Source organism: Urocitellus parryii, chromosome 16 (assembly GCF_045843805.1).
Source record: "Urocitellus parryii isolate mUroPar1 chromosome 16, mUroPar1.hap1, whole genome shotgun sequence".
In the NCBI taxonomy this organism is placed as follows: Eukaryota; Metazoa; Chordata; class Mammalia; order Rodentia; family Sciuridae; genus Urocitellus; species Urocitellus parryii.
Genome location: NC_135546.1, coordinates 25,566,047 through 25,580,849, shown reverse-complemented (window position 1 = coordinate 25,580,849; position 14,803 = coordinate 25,566,047). Strand labels below are relative to the sequence as shown.

The 14,803-nt window shown below is 32.9% G+C and overlaps 1 pseudogene; it reads right to left on the bottom strand.

Moving 5' to 3' along the window:
• Positions 1-987: 987 nt before the first annotated feature.
• Positions 988-14,803, bottom strand: part of LOC144250572 (SAYSvFN domain-containing protein 1 pseudogene) — a 34,699-nt pseudogene continuing 20,883 nt past the window's right edge.

Sequence of the window (14,803 nt, the reverse complement as noted above, 5' to 3'; positions counted from 1 at the left end):
TGAAATGAAAACTTACCAAAATTTAAATGACTCAGTAATGTCTTAAGTTTGGACACAACTATTGCTTAAAACTAGAGTCCTTTGACTCATCAGTATGAAAGTATTTAATGGCTTGTGCTGCCCAATTTCAACGAACCCAAACTTGAACTAGAAGAGGAAGGAACACTAAACTCAGGCCTTTGAAACTACCCATGCAATTTCTCATCGGTGCCTACAAGCGAAGGACTTAAAGTCCTCAGAAAATATGATACAACCCAACAGCCACTACTAAATCTGGAATCCAACATAAGCCCTGCCCTTTGTTCACACTCAAGAGTTTTTCTTGCTGAATTAATAACCACTTATCAATTCTTTGATACTGACTTTGTGAAATCCTTCTCCATTCCTGTCATTTAGAACTTTGTCTCTTCTTCTTTTACTAATGAGGACAGGACAGTAGAAGAATTGAAGATGGTGAGGGACAATGAATGGGACCTGTTTCTGAAAAGAAAATGTTAAAGACATTTTACATTTCAATATCATTAATGATCAAAAAAAGCAAGAATTAAAGCAGAAGGTAAAACAGAAACAAAAACAAAAACAACCCCAAAATTCGGGAAAAAAAAAGCTATAAATATTGACTTAAAGAGAACATTTAACATACAGTCCTGCTGTACCTAATCATTATTTCAAATAGCTCAATACTTCAAAAAGACAATCTCCCAATGCCTTCCTAGTGCTCCAAGTCATCTCTCAAATGACAAGACAAACAGTTCTCCTTTTTTGAGCAACCTTTATAAACTGCACCAGCCCTAATGGGCATGTCTTTTAGAGAATTTCACCAAAGAGAAGTTCAAAGATAAAACTGCAGCAGCAGATCAGGGGAAACACGCAGCCAGAGCCAACCCGCAAGCTGTCCTTAGTCCTGTGTATCTGAACCCAAGTCTGCACTCCAAGGATGGGAGGGTTGGTCCTGGGCGGGCTGCAGGACAGTGTAGCTGGGTCCTATCAGCCCGCCAGGGGTCTAAACTGCAACTCGCGTTCCAACTGCTCTGCTGTCAGGGTTCCCTGGATGGCTTCGCAGCCTGGGTTGAACACAGAGTAGGCACTCTTCTCTCCCTTCTTCCTGTCCTCAGAGGCTCGGGTCCCTACATACATCCAGTAGAACAAGGACAGGACAAAATAAGCCAGGCCAAATTCCAGCTCCACAAACAGTCCCAGGAGGACCAACCAGAGAAGAATCTTCAAGAAGGTGACATTGGTCAGGAAAGGCTGGTTCCGGTGCCATTGTGGAGGAATGGCTGTGCCCTGTGGGGGTTGGGCTGTGCTGCTCCCAGGTTGAGCTGCTTCCTGAGCGTGGCTGGGCGGGGCTCGGGCGCTGGCCGGCCTCGGTTTCCATACCAGGACCAGGAACTGTCTTAGCCAGCTTGGGACTGCCTTTGGAGTCGCACCTACTTCCTCCTTCTCTCCTGAGGTTCGTGCCTCCTGGCTGGAAGTGCTGGGTTGGGCAGCCAGCCAGGCCCGTTTGCGAGCTTCTCTCAGTTAACCGCTGTTCCATGACGCGCGCTGCGCTCCGGGAGCGCGCACCCGCCAGCCCGAGCGCGAGGTCCTTCCTCGCGCAGCCCATATTGTCATTTTAAATAATATGATGACCTGGATCATACTTTAACAACTAGTGTTCTTTCTTTAAGGTACATGAGCTTATGACAAATCCTACCACAAATTAAGTCTTATATTCTATCTAACATTTTTATTTGTTTATTTTTACTACTAATATTATTAAACTTAGTATATCTTAACTTTGAAAACTAAAATGGAACTAACATTATGCAAATATGGTTAATGCAAAGTTATTTAAAATACTGTGATTAAGTTTTTTCTAAGTATGTCTTTCTCACTTGGAAGCCTTCCCCCTGGAGGTTGTGAAACATTCTGACATTGTCTTTACTGAGCTCCTATTAGAAGAGTAGTGTAGAGGTGCCCATGGAGCATTTCACTGCTTTCCTAATTTGAAATTTTATTACCTCAATTGTATAGCAATACTCTCATTTTGCTGAAGCACATTGTGCCTAATATGCCAATAAACAGATTGTGAAAGTGATATTTTCTGAAGACTTCTCTTTATGTAATTATCTTTATACTGCCTTCATTATTACTTAGTAATTTTTTTGAATTTTATAATTATAATTATGATTATCAATTAGAATTTTTTCTGGTTTTTAAAATTATTATTTTTTAATTCTCTATAGCATCATTTTTCCTTGTGGAAAGATTTTAGTCTGTTTTCTTTTTTTTTTTTTTGTAGTCATCTATTTTATTTTTCTTGATTTTGGTTTACTTGGGTTTTTAATGTTTTCTTCAAGGAAGATTTTATAGTCCACTGTGCTCTGAAATATCTGAAACACAATATATTTATAATACTTTTTAATGAATTGTGTATGTGTATATGTATTTTTGTTCTGTAAGCTAGTATTTTTTAACCTATAGAATTTTATCTTTGTTCTTAGGAATTATCTTGTACTATTCCTTTGATTTTTTTTATTCTTCTAGAGATTGAATGTGGCTCTGTTCTAAGCCAGATAACAAGTTCAGATTATTCTCATCCTTAATTAATCATCCTTCCGTCCCTCTCTAACTCTGAGAACATTCATTCTTGCCCATTTGATGCAAACATTACTAACTCTCTTATAAAATGTTTGTGACATGCTGAGAATTAGTAATATGGTAGCTTAAGCTAAATGAAACTTTGTTGTAAGACTAAATGTTTGTATCTATAATAAACTTGTAGAAAATATACGATGAATAATATTGTCATTTTAAATAACAATTTCATACTACCTAACCAAGCAAGAGAAAGGGGAATTAACTTTATTGGAAATCCGAAAAATCCAGTATTATACTGTGCTGACCAGAAAATAAGTAATAGTAATAATAATAACTCATAAAATACCCAAAAGAAAAAGAAGTACAAATCTCAAAAAGTTCATAGCCTATTAGGGCATGGATATATGAATAAATAAATAAGGTTATGGTTGCATTTATTTGCTATAAAATAAATGACTAAAAGTCATGCTGACATTTCATAGAATTAATCCATATATTTCCATGTTTGAAGAGTGGGATTAGGGAGGTGTTGGATTTTAATAGTTTCTGAATTAGTCATTTATGGTGTGGCAAGGACATGTAAGAAACTGAAGTGTACATACCATAAATCACATATATACTGCCTATGATAATCATAATCTTCTTAATTATAAAACTATAATGATCTTAGTAATTTTAAAAATATTCCTAGGTTTCTTCACTTGGAGATTTATGGAGCAGAATATTGAAATGTTGCGTGTATTTGGAGAATAAAAGTGACATGAAATGTTAATCAGCCTTGAATGTCAAGCTGAAGAATTTATTGTACTAATTTAGAAGTGGGGATTTGAGTGAGTCCCCATTTAGTAGATAAATAGAGTAGATAAATATATTTTAAGATGGTGATGTTATTATCATCAAAATCTCAGCATTAGGAAATCCAAAGAAATTTATATCCTAAAAATATTCACTGTATTTCTAAGACAGAAATCATATAATTAAAATTACTCTTAAGATTTGATATGTTGACTATTTAGTTTCTAATACTTAATATAAGAAAAATCACCAATACAACACTAGAAATATATACTCTTTTCATATTCTGGAATTTCAAACATATTATCACTTGTTAGGATTTTTTAATGATTAAAATCACTTTGGAACTATTGCAAAAATGCTTAAGATATTGTGGTTTTACTATTACATATATGCCATATGAGAATTTAATGTTTTAGACTCTGTACAGTTGATTTATTTCAACACATTAGCATTATATATATATATATACATATATATATATATATATATATAATTTGTTGTAATTAGGTGTACGTGGCAGTAGAATGCATTTTGAAACATCATACATAATGTAGTAAAACTTCTCCTTCTTCTGGTTGTATATGATGTAAAATTATACCAGTTGTCTAATCATATAAGTACTTAGAATAATAATGTCCAATTCATTCTGCTAAGTATAATTTTTTAAAGGGGGTAGATGTGTAAGCATTTCTAGGTTTAATCTTTGGAGAGAAGTAAGTATCAATCCAAATGGTATAGAATTAACAAAAAAACATTGTTCAACATGCCTTTGACTTGTTTTAGTAATATATTTTATTTGGAGATATTGAGAAAATATACTGTAACATAATTTTATGGCATTACTTGAGCTAATCAAATAAAATTTTTCAATTTCTATCTGCCTACTCTTTGTTCCATCTGTTTGCTTGGTTCTTGCCATACATTTTAGCATATGAAAGTAACATTAATTTTTTTAACTTTTCAAGTTTTAACATTTATTTTCATGCACATTTCTGCAAATGTAAACTTGAAGGAATGTCACTGAAAATATAAAAACTTGGATGTTGATGAAAATGTTTGACAAACCTATATTTAAATGCATAAATATGGATAACTCACTTTTTTTCAGAGTCACCACTACCTAAAAGTCCATCACCTATGTGGCACTAGGTAAAAAAAAAGATCATCTGCTTTAATTTAAATATGTTTGGGATCCATTGAATAGGAAGTGGAAGTGAGATAGGGGAGATTTGTAGGTTTTGATTTCAGAAATGTGCTGTTGAACTTTATCTGGACTCCCTTTTATCTAAAGAACCTAAAAGAGTGAGATAGTTGTTCCTTCTCAGTATTTGGGAAGAACTCAATACTCTCGGTTAAAAAATTCTAGAGAAGTACTTTCAAGGGTTCTCCTCCACCAGGAGATCCCTGTACAAGCTTATCCTGCTACTAAGCATATGCCTTTCTTAATATTTCTAGTTTATATAAAACTTTCACTACTATTTTATGTCTGATAATTTCATATGTGAATATATTCTCCTTTATCAATTTATTACTTTCACATCTCATGACTTAGATCTTAAATTTTATGGTAAATTAATTGAGAGCAAACATCTTTTAGGTGATCAATTAATGTGGTATTTAACTCTTATTCCATAATCTATGACTGTACCTTCCCAAAGTTTTTTCATTCCAGTGTTACATTTTTGAGCTATTCTGTCAATATTACTTTTATTTATTTATTTATTTATTTATTTATTTATTTATTTATTTATTTATTTTGTGGTGCAGGGGATTGAACCCAAAGCCCTGTGCATGCAAGGCAAGCACTCTACAAACTGAGATATATCTCTAGCCCTTAACTATTACTTTTGACCAATGTAATCATATCAATATATATTTTATTAGCCTATGATAGACTGGAAAAAACAATACCTATTCTGAAACCATTTCTTGGAAGTTCTGATATCTTTAAAAGCCAAGTGTGTAAATATTTGTACTTCAAATATTTATTTTTCAATATTCAATAAAGACTATTGAGTATGGTTAAATTTAACATAATGTATTATAAACATAATTTGAATATTCTAGTTGATATAACATTGAAATGTTTTCCATTTTAGGCACAGAAAATTTCATATTCAGTCAAGCAATGATTATCTATCAATTTTTCAATATTTTATATCCCCAAACATAGAAAGTATAATAATATTGCATTAACAACTGCTTATGAAATGATTTATGGTATGCTTTCATTAGAATATCCTCTTTTACAGATGACACCTGACGTTATACATTTTTAATATTAATTCTATCCATTCCTTTCATTGAAAATATCCTTTTGAAAAAATGTTCCTTGGAAGGCATTTCAATTTTTCTTGCTTCCTGATTATTATGAAGATACATTTTAAATATATTTTTGAATATGTTTTTTACTTTGTAAATACAAATTATAGGTCCATGGAAATTTTAACATAAAAAACTTTAAATTCTAATTACTTTTGACTATACTTGAAATACCAAATTAATCTTTATAAGCCTCAGTTTTCTAATCTGTAAAATGAAACTAACATCTGCATATCATAAATAAGCAACAATGAACAATGTTTTGATTGTGATATGTCATTACCATCATGTAAAAACATCCAGAATAACCAGATGATAGGAAAACACTGAGTTTATTCTTATTAATCTAAAGAAGTATGCATTTCAGATTTTAAAAAAATAATACATAGTAATTTTGCAGGATTTGTCAAGTTTTTGGAACACATTAATCTGAGAAAGAAGGAGAATAAAATTTGGATGCTCATATTTGGAGTCTATGTTGAATTTTTCAATTTACAGACTTGGTTATATGTGGATCACAATGTAGTGTTTTAGAATTAGGACATTTGTTCAATGACATCCTTTTCAGAGTTCAAAGGTTTGATGTTAATTTTGAGGGAGAAGGCAGAATTCTGGAATGGAAAGTGAAATTGTTCTCAACATTTAAAAATCCCAGGCAATACTTTCCAGTAATGATGAAACCATGTTGATATAGTAGAAAATCAAAGTTAAATTAATGTGCACAGGAAGATCTTTGGCCTCAGATGGATTCAGGTATTAGAGTCTTTCCTTGTGCTCATTCTGGAAGCTGATCTAAATGATTTACCATTAATATGTAGAATCATAAATAATCCAGATCATTACCATTACCACGTGAGGTGTTAGGATCTTACCTCAAGCTTCCTGGTGTGGTTGGTCAAATCTCCACATGTATCAGGCTTTCAGTATGTGTATGTGATTACTGAGCATGATGCCCCACTGCCAGACAAAACCAAAAATTACTATCATCAAGTTCTGAAAATATCAATATAGAAATATATCAAGAAGAAGAATATCATGTAGATTTGTAGCCCATCCCAGATTCCAGGAATGCCTGATGTAAACTAGGAGAAAAGCTTCCATCCACAATCTGAAAATCCCATGGAAATAGATTTGAGAACATATTTTGTTCTATTTTTAAAAATTTCTTTCATTTTGATTATCAGATCACTTTTGTAGAAGTAAAATCCCAATGAACATTGCTGGACTGAAAGCACAATATACTGTTCCCTTGAAAGGCAAAAATGATATCCAAAGTGGTTCTCCCATAAACTACTGCTTGTTCATCTTCTTGAGTGTCCTAGATGAAGGTGTCTATGGTCTGGGTCACACTGATTTTCTCCAAACTGTTACACAATGAAATTCATCCTGTTTTATGGGTCTTTTATAAAGCATTAGTCAAAAGCTTGAGTAGAAAAGAAAACAATCCCAAATTACCCTTGAATGGTTAGGATGCTGATTTTTAAATAGAGACCCATTATTTTTTTTTTTACTTCTTGAAATAAGTAATTTATCCTTAAAAAAAAAAAAAACGGGTATAAATTGGTAACACAAACAGGACCTCGGTGGTGTCAGAAATGCCTTACAAGATGAAGTTGGTTTATCAAATTTGTACCAGTTAACAATAGTGACCAGTTGACTATTGCACCACAAACCTAGTATTAGGCATCTGCCACCATAAAATGATCTATGCTTACCAAAGCACCTCAAAGAGAATTGTTAAATTATATTGTGATGTTATGTACTACTTATTCCGAATATTCCAGTGTTTGGCAATTCAATTTAGCAAAGGTAAGATCTTTAGGTAGATCTAAAGCAAAAAAATAAAATAAAATAAATAAATAAATAAGCCTTAACTTGTAAGATCTTTGAAAATGAGACAGGTTCCAAGCATGTACCATCTGTTCTCTCTTTTCTGATTTCTATTTCTTCAATGTTCTTTTACCAAAGCTAGTTCCCGTGTAAGGTCCTCAATACATACTTAATTGGATGAAATGATCTAGTTTTCATCCTATCCTGTGATAAAACGTTTAGGCTACTGGATGGCTGGTCTGTTATGGTATTTGCCATCTATAAGATCATGTAAAGGTTAAATCTAATTAACTGGGAAATCAACTGATTCATTACAAAAAAAAAGTAGTTTTAAAGGAAGTTGTTGGCTCTCGATAAATATGTATGAATCACAACAAAAATTTTTGTATTAATTAGTACTCGTGTTGTGGATTCATGCAAAAGAATGTATCAACAAACATTAAAAGCAATATTAAGAAAAAGAATTGCTTTTATGGTTAACAGAATTAAAGGTAGCCTTCTAACCACACGGAACGAAGGTAGCTATGAAAATGAAGAACAAAGGAATGTAGGTTAAAACATGCTAATCTGTCTTTTTTATGTGCTTCTTCAGTGAAAGCTCTTTATAACTCTGATATTTCATTCAGAATATAAGGTCTCCAGGTTCTGAGTCATTCAACATTGTTTTTACAGGTGTTGAGGAAAGGCTTCTCACATCTTTAGATGAGAGCTCCCAGGACATTATTTGAGTCCCCTGAAACTTTTGTCCAGGTCTTGCAATGTGGTGATGTTGGGAGCTACTAATGAATTGTGGGCTTGTCTAAGCCATCTCTAAGCAGAGGTGTGCCTCTTGGATAACCCTCAGTGTCATCTCACTGCTCTTATACCACTTCCTTAGCAACAGCCTGCTCAAAGAGAATTCTGTGATGCCAAGGAAAAGTGTTGGTTCAGACAGCCAACAAATAGGTTCCAATGCAACTTCCTGGGTTTGGAAAGAAACATAATCCCTTAAGTAGCACTGGGGCACCAGCTGCCTGCAGCAGGAAGAATTACCAGGACACCAGTATGGTGATAAGGCTTTCATCAGGCCAACTTCCCCACAGTGTCTGCTTCTCCTTTACCCTGAAGAACTCTTCCTCACAATAAATCCCTTTGATGTGCTCCCGTATAAATAATGCACACTGAGCCTTACTTTTTGTTGAAGATCTGACCCATCAGGTCCAATTCTCCCAGCAGACCTCCTCTATGAAACTATTTTCCTGTGTTGTTTTTCTTTATAAATTATTTCAGACTTCTAATTTCTCAGCCAGATTACACCTCTGTGAGGTTGTCTGATCCCTAGTTTGTGCAAGACACAGTGACATGATGATGTTCAAAAGTAGAGAAGAGAGCTTGGTCCTGTCTATTACAGTCATATATGGAAATAGTTAATGAGACCAAGAAGGAGTTCATCTCATTGTCATTAATCCAGTGGTAATTTAAGGCACCAGTTGAGAATCTTTGGGTTTTGCTACTTTAGTTTTAGAGTTACATTCATTCACTTCTCTCAGAATTAAAATATTTTTTTCAACATTCTAACAAAATGGGTAACTCAGTCTATAGTGGGCTACCAAGGGACAGGTTGAAATTCCAAGGGAGGGTATCAAAAAAACAAGTAAATGTCATTTTTAGAACTCAGGCAAAGATTTTAGTTCATCTTGAAAATAAGAAAATAGTGACACATATGCAAAACCATTAAGCTGAAAATTAAATGAAATCTCTTTGAATATAATCAAGGGAGCCCTGATATTTGGGCTTTTTTTATAATGTCCCATCTTTATAGTTTTAACCAAAATTATACTGATAACTATTTAGATGTAAATGACAAACAACCTCAGAAATGTTAGCAAAGATTTCTCACCAATGTTTAGTGAATGCAGTGTTTCTTTGTCTTCTTTATGTGGGCTGGGGCTGGGGGCACATTTATGTATAGTTGGTGATTCCATTTTGTTCTGTAAGTGCTCCTAAGCAGATATCTTTGAGAAATAGTCTCATGAAGTTTTCGGTCATACTTCTCACAGTATTTTTTTTTTCTGACTCTGGAGCCTATTGCTGGTATATTAATACAGGTTGTTTACAGCTGTTTAAAGATTTTTCTCTTTGAGTACCATCAGGGCAAAGATGTTAGTGAGAGCTCTCTGTCAAAATGAGTAGCCTGTACATTTTCTCTCATCCCCATTTCATTCCCCACCACCTACTGCAGTAACATGAGAGTACACAAAGTAACACAATGTGTAGAGTGTTCTAGAATGAGGTCAAGAGCCCTCCTTGATCCTAAAGCATTCCAAAATTATGATACATGCCCAAAGTGTACTTATTACTAGTGTCTCCATTAACCCTCTTATCTTTAGGAAACTGATAAACTCTGTGGATGGGAGGATTCCTGCCTTCTGGGCAGATTTTGCCTCTGGCAAGAAGTCATAATCACTGGATGAAGTGAGATCTGTCAGAGGTTCACCAACTGAGGGTTCCCAGTCTCAGTCTTAAGATATGAATAATTAATTGTAAGTCTTGATATTGTAGAGGGCTTTTCTAATAATCTATCTGAATCATATCCCATGAGAGGAGGTTAGATAATTTTGAGTTTCCTTTTCTTCATATAACAGAAGTAGCAGGTCTTTAAATATTAAAATGATGAACAGAAATGAATAGGTGAGCAAATAATAGAATTTTCTACAAAGTAGGGCAACTGGTTGAGAAATATTGTGATTTTATTAATCAACAAGCATAAAGTGGAAGGAACCATCAAATTTAAAGAAGATTCAAAAATAAAACTGGCAGAAGCTTTATTATCTCTAAAAGAAGTAGATATGCTCTTGCCTCTGGGTCAGGAAAGATATAGATAGCTATGGGTCTAAGACACTAAAGGATTACCCAGAGGAGGTCTTATGTATAAATAGGTAGGAATGTTTATAATAATTACATAACCACATGTAAGATAATTTAAAGAGTTAGCTTTCACACATACACACAGACATAAATGAACATACACACACACATACACACACACACACACACACGATCTATCCTTTAGATGTTTCATGGAATAGAATCTACTATCAAGGAAACAAGGACTTGGTTAAGTCACATAGTTTTAATGATTTCAGAAAAAGATAGAACCACTGCTTCCTATAGTCAAGCAAACACAGTGATTTCTTTAACTGTCTCCATTATATTGGTTTGGTAAACTCTTGATATGCTTATAGATTGCATAAGGCACTTATAGGCAGAGATGTACCTCCTTTGGGGTAATTCATGTCCTAGGAAGAATGAAATTTTTTCAGAAAAAAATGTGTAAATTCACTTTGGAAACAAATATGATCTTTCTAAATTAAAAGAGCAAGTACTCATATAGACTAAGTATTACAGCTATCATTATTTAAAGAAGAAACCAAAATGGTCACATTCATATATGTATTGAATAGGGAGAGAAACACAGATACTTAGAGCATAATAATTTAGGTATTATCTATATTTGTTTTTGTTTTCCCATTAAAGAGGAAAGCAAAAATAGTCTATATTGACCTAATTCTGAAGAGATACCAAAAAAAAAAGAAAAAGAAAGAAGCAAATAAAGAAAAAAAAAACAAAGAAAAGAAAGAATAGAGATATACAACTTTAAAATATGTAGTCAGAAGCAGTGTAACAAGCTGATTGTCACATTCTAAACAGGCTCACATGTGTTCCCTGTTTATTGTATTTTTGACATGTAGAGCACCTATAAGAACAAGAAATGAGTCAAGAGTTCTTTTCCTAATATTTAGCTTTAGACTATTGGTTTTTATCACTATTTCACCTGATTTAAGAGCACATTTTGTGAGCTTGCTAGGGATTTACATGTGTTCCTGTGAACATAAATTAGTACAGTAGGAGTAATCTTACCTATGTAAGTGGACTTTTCCCCACACAGGCCAGTAATTTTCCATTTGGGTTGGGTTAGGGCCACAAAGATAGCAGTTAGTCAATGTCTATATAATCTATAACTTGTTATTGAGGAGGAAAGTTCTCAGGGAAGTTGAAGAAGAAACAATAGGAGAATATTTAAAGTGCCAATTCCATTTGACCAGTAAACACCTCATTACTAAATTAGTGGGTGTTTGCAAGCAGTAGGTAGAATGATCTCTTTTCAAAGTTGTGAAGTAAAAAGTATGATCAGGAATACAGGGGAAGTCTGGGGATTATCAGAGATACCGACAGCATGATGAGTAACCTTACTGGCTCTGAAGGAGATTGCCTAACAGTGTGTCGTACTAAGGCAATGATATAGCAACCAGATAATCAAATTTTTCCACAGTTATCCCATACAATAAATTTTCATATTTGCTTTTATTTCATAACTTTACTTAACTATTTCATGTACCATAAAATTGACCTATATAAAGCTCCCACTACACTGGTTTTTACACATTCACAGAAGCTATATTCAGAAAAATAGCACTGTAGAACACTTTCCAATATACCACAAAAACTTTTGTACATTTTAAATGTCTTTTAAATTACAAATTCTCTACCATTCCTTACTTCAACCCCAAACAACAGTGGATGTAACTTTAGTATGTATAGATTTGCTTATTTTAGAAATTTCACATAAGGGAAATCAAGTAATATATGGCTTTTGTGATTGATTTTTTAATGTAAAATACTATTTTGTGGAAAGCAGTGATTTGGATAACTGCCTCAAACTGCCTCCTGGGTGCAGCTGCACTTGCTCAAGAAACTTTCTGTGCAAAGGTACAAGACAGAATTGCCTGGTTGCTATGGTGATACCCTGCTTGAGAAGGTTCTGGGAAAGGCACAGAACTATCAGTCTTGACCCTGAATTCATACCCCAATTGTCATGGATAGAGAATAATGAGCTGTCTAGATAATTATGATAGCATGCCAGTGTTTTGAAATTCATGCCTGTCTTCTTTGAAGAAACTTTTTCACAGAAACACTTTTGATGATAAAACTTATATAATAGAAATGCTGAGCTATCTATGAGTCATTGTTCCTCCATCAGAGGTTGGTGTCCCACCCAGTCCCAGATTTGTCTCTATGAATGTTTTTTTTTTTTTTTGTCTTTCTTAATCCCGCATTGCCCACTCTTTGCCGATTTCTGAGGTTCAGCATGTAATACACTATGTTCAAAATTTATCCATGTTTTAGTATGTGTATGTCCTTTTTTATTTCCATGTAATATTCTATTGAGTAGATGTATCATTTTTTAATCCATTCAGTTTATGGAAGTTGTGTTGTTTCCACCTTTTGGCTATTATGACTATTGCTATTTCTGTGCTCCTTTGTACACACATACATACACACACCCACAAGCTCACACATATCCTTGTATTCATGTGCAAGTTTTACCTAGGCAAATGTTTTTACTTCTATTGTATATAGCTTAACTAGAAATGTTGGGTCACAATACCTTTATATTCAGAACTTTGAGGAATAAAAAAACATTTTCTAAATTGGCTGCACAGCTGACATTCACATGCTTAGTGTATGAGTGTTCCAATTTTCCTTCATTCTAACCAACACTTTTTATTTACTATGGTTTCTTTTTCTTGTCACATAGTGAGTGTAAACTGACATTTATCCATGGCTTCAATTTGCATTTCCCTAAAAATAAATGAGGTAATATATCTGTTCATATGTTTATATTGGCTATTTGTTTACTCTCTTTGAAAATGTCCTTTTAAATTATTTTCCCATATTCTAACTGAATTACTTATCATTTTACTCTCACTTGTTATTTACCTAATTAGAAAGTATTTTCTTTCATTTTACCTAAAAAGAAAATATTTTATATCATTGTTAAGATTTCTTTTCATGTTCTCAATGATATCTTTTAAAATATAATTTTTGTTTTTAATTTTGATGAAAATCTAAAAATCTAATCTTTACGGTTTTTCTTTGTTTGCTTTTGTAAACTGCTAAATCACAGTTTACAAAAATTTACATCCATGTTTTCTTGTAGAAATTTTATAATTTTAGCTATTACATTTAAGATGTTTATCCTTACTGAGATAATATTAGTGTATGGTGTGAGACAGGGTATAGATTCATTATTTCACCTGTAGATGTCTACACAGTCTGATCCAGCATCAAATGTTAAAAGACTGTTATTCACCCATTGAAATATCTTGATACCTTCGCTGAAAACAAATGACCACATATTTAGTTCTCAGTTCTAGTTAAATATGGAATCTTAGTTCTAGTTTATCATCTTACCTGTCTATCCTTTTAAAGAAACTCACTTCCTTGATTATTGAAACTGAGCAATGTATTTTGAAGCTAGGAAGAATGTGTCATATGAATTTTGTATTGTAAGGATACCTTGTTCCTTTTATTTCTATATGAATGTTAGGTTTATCTTGTCAATTTTTGAAAAAAATATTTTTTAAAAAAATATAGTCAAAGTTTGTGTTGAATCTGTACATCCATTTTGGTAGAATTTGTCATCTTAACAATTTTAAGTCATTCAGTCCATGAACATGGAATGTCTTTCATGTATTTATATCTATTTTAGTTTCTTTCAACATTGTCATATTTTCCAGCAAACAAATCATTTACATTATTTTGTTAAATATATTCTTAGAATTTTTATTGTAGCTATTATACAAAAATTTTCAGTTTCAGTTTTGCATTGTGCATGAATTGTCAATAAAAATACAAGGAATTGTGGATGCTGACTTGAATGAAGCCTATCATGTTGCTAAACTAGCTTATTAGTTTTAAAAATTTAGGTACATTATTTACGTTTTTTTATATAAGATTTTACTGTTCAGGATGGAATTAACAATGTAGGAATTGAAGAGAATTAGATCAACCTGATTAAGAGAATCTCTGTAAGCCAAAGCGAATTTCACACTCAGTACTGGAAGGTTAAATATTTGTCAGGCAAACAGAATGAAAGGAAGATATTTTTCCTTTTAATTATGAAAGAGTTTTATATTTGATTTTGTGAAGTGATTTTTCTGTGCCCATTGAGATGATCATGTGTTTATTTTGTCTTTTATTTAACATATTTAACATATATGGTGGAATAATGTTGGATATTAAATGAAACTGGCACACTGGGAAGAATTGTCACTGGTTAGTTGTGTATGTTTCCTTTTAATTATTGCTGGATTCAATTTTGCTGCCATTTTGGTAAGTATTTTTGTGTATATTCATAAAAGATATTGGTCTGTATTTTTCTTGTGGTATTTTTATCTGTTTTTTCCATAAAAAATAATACACAGAATAAATTGGTAAATGATCCTTT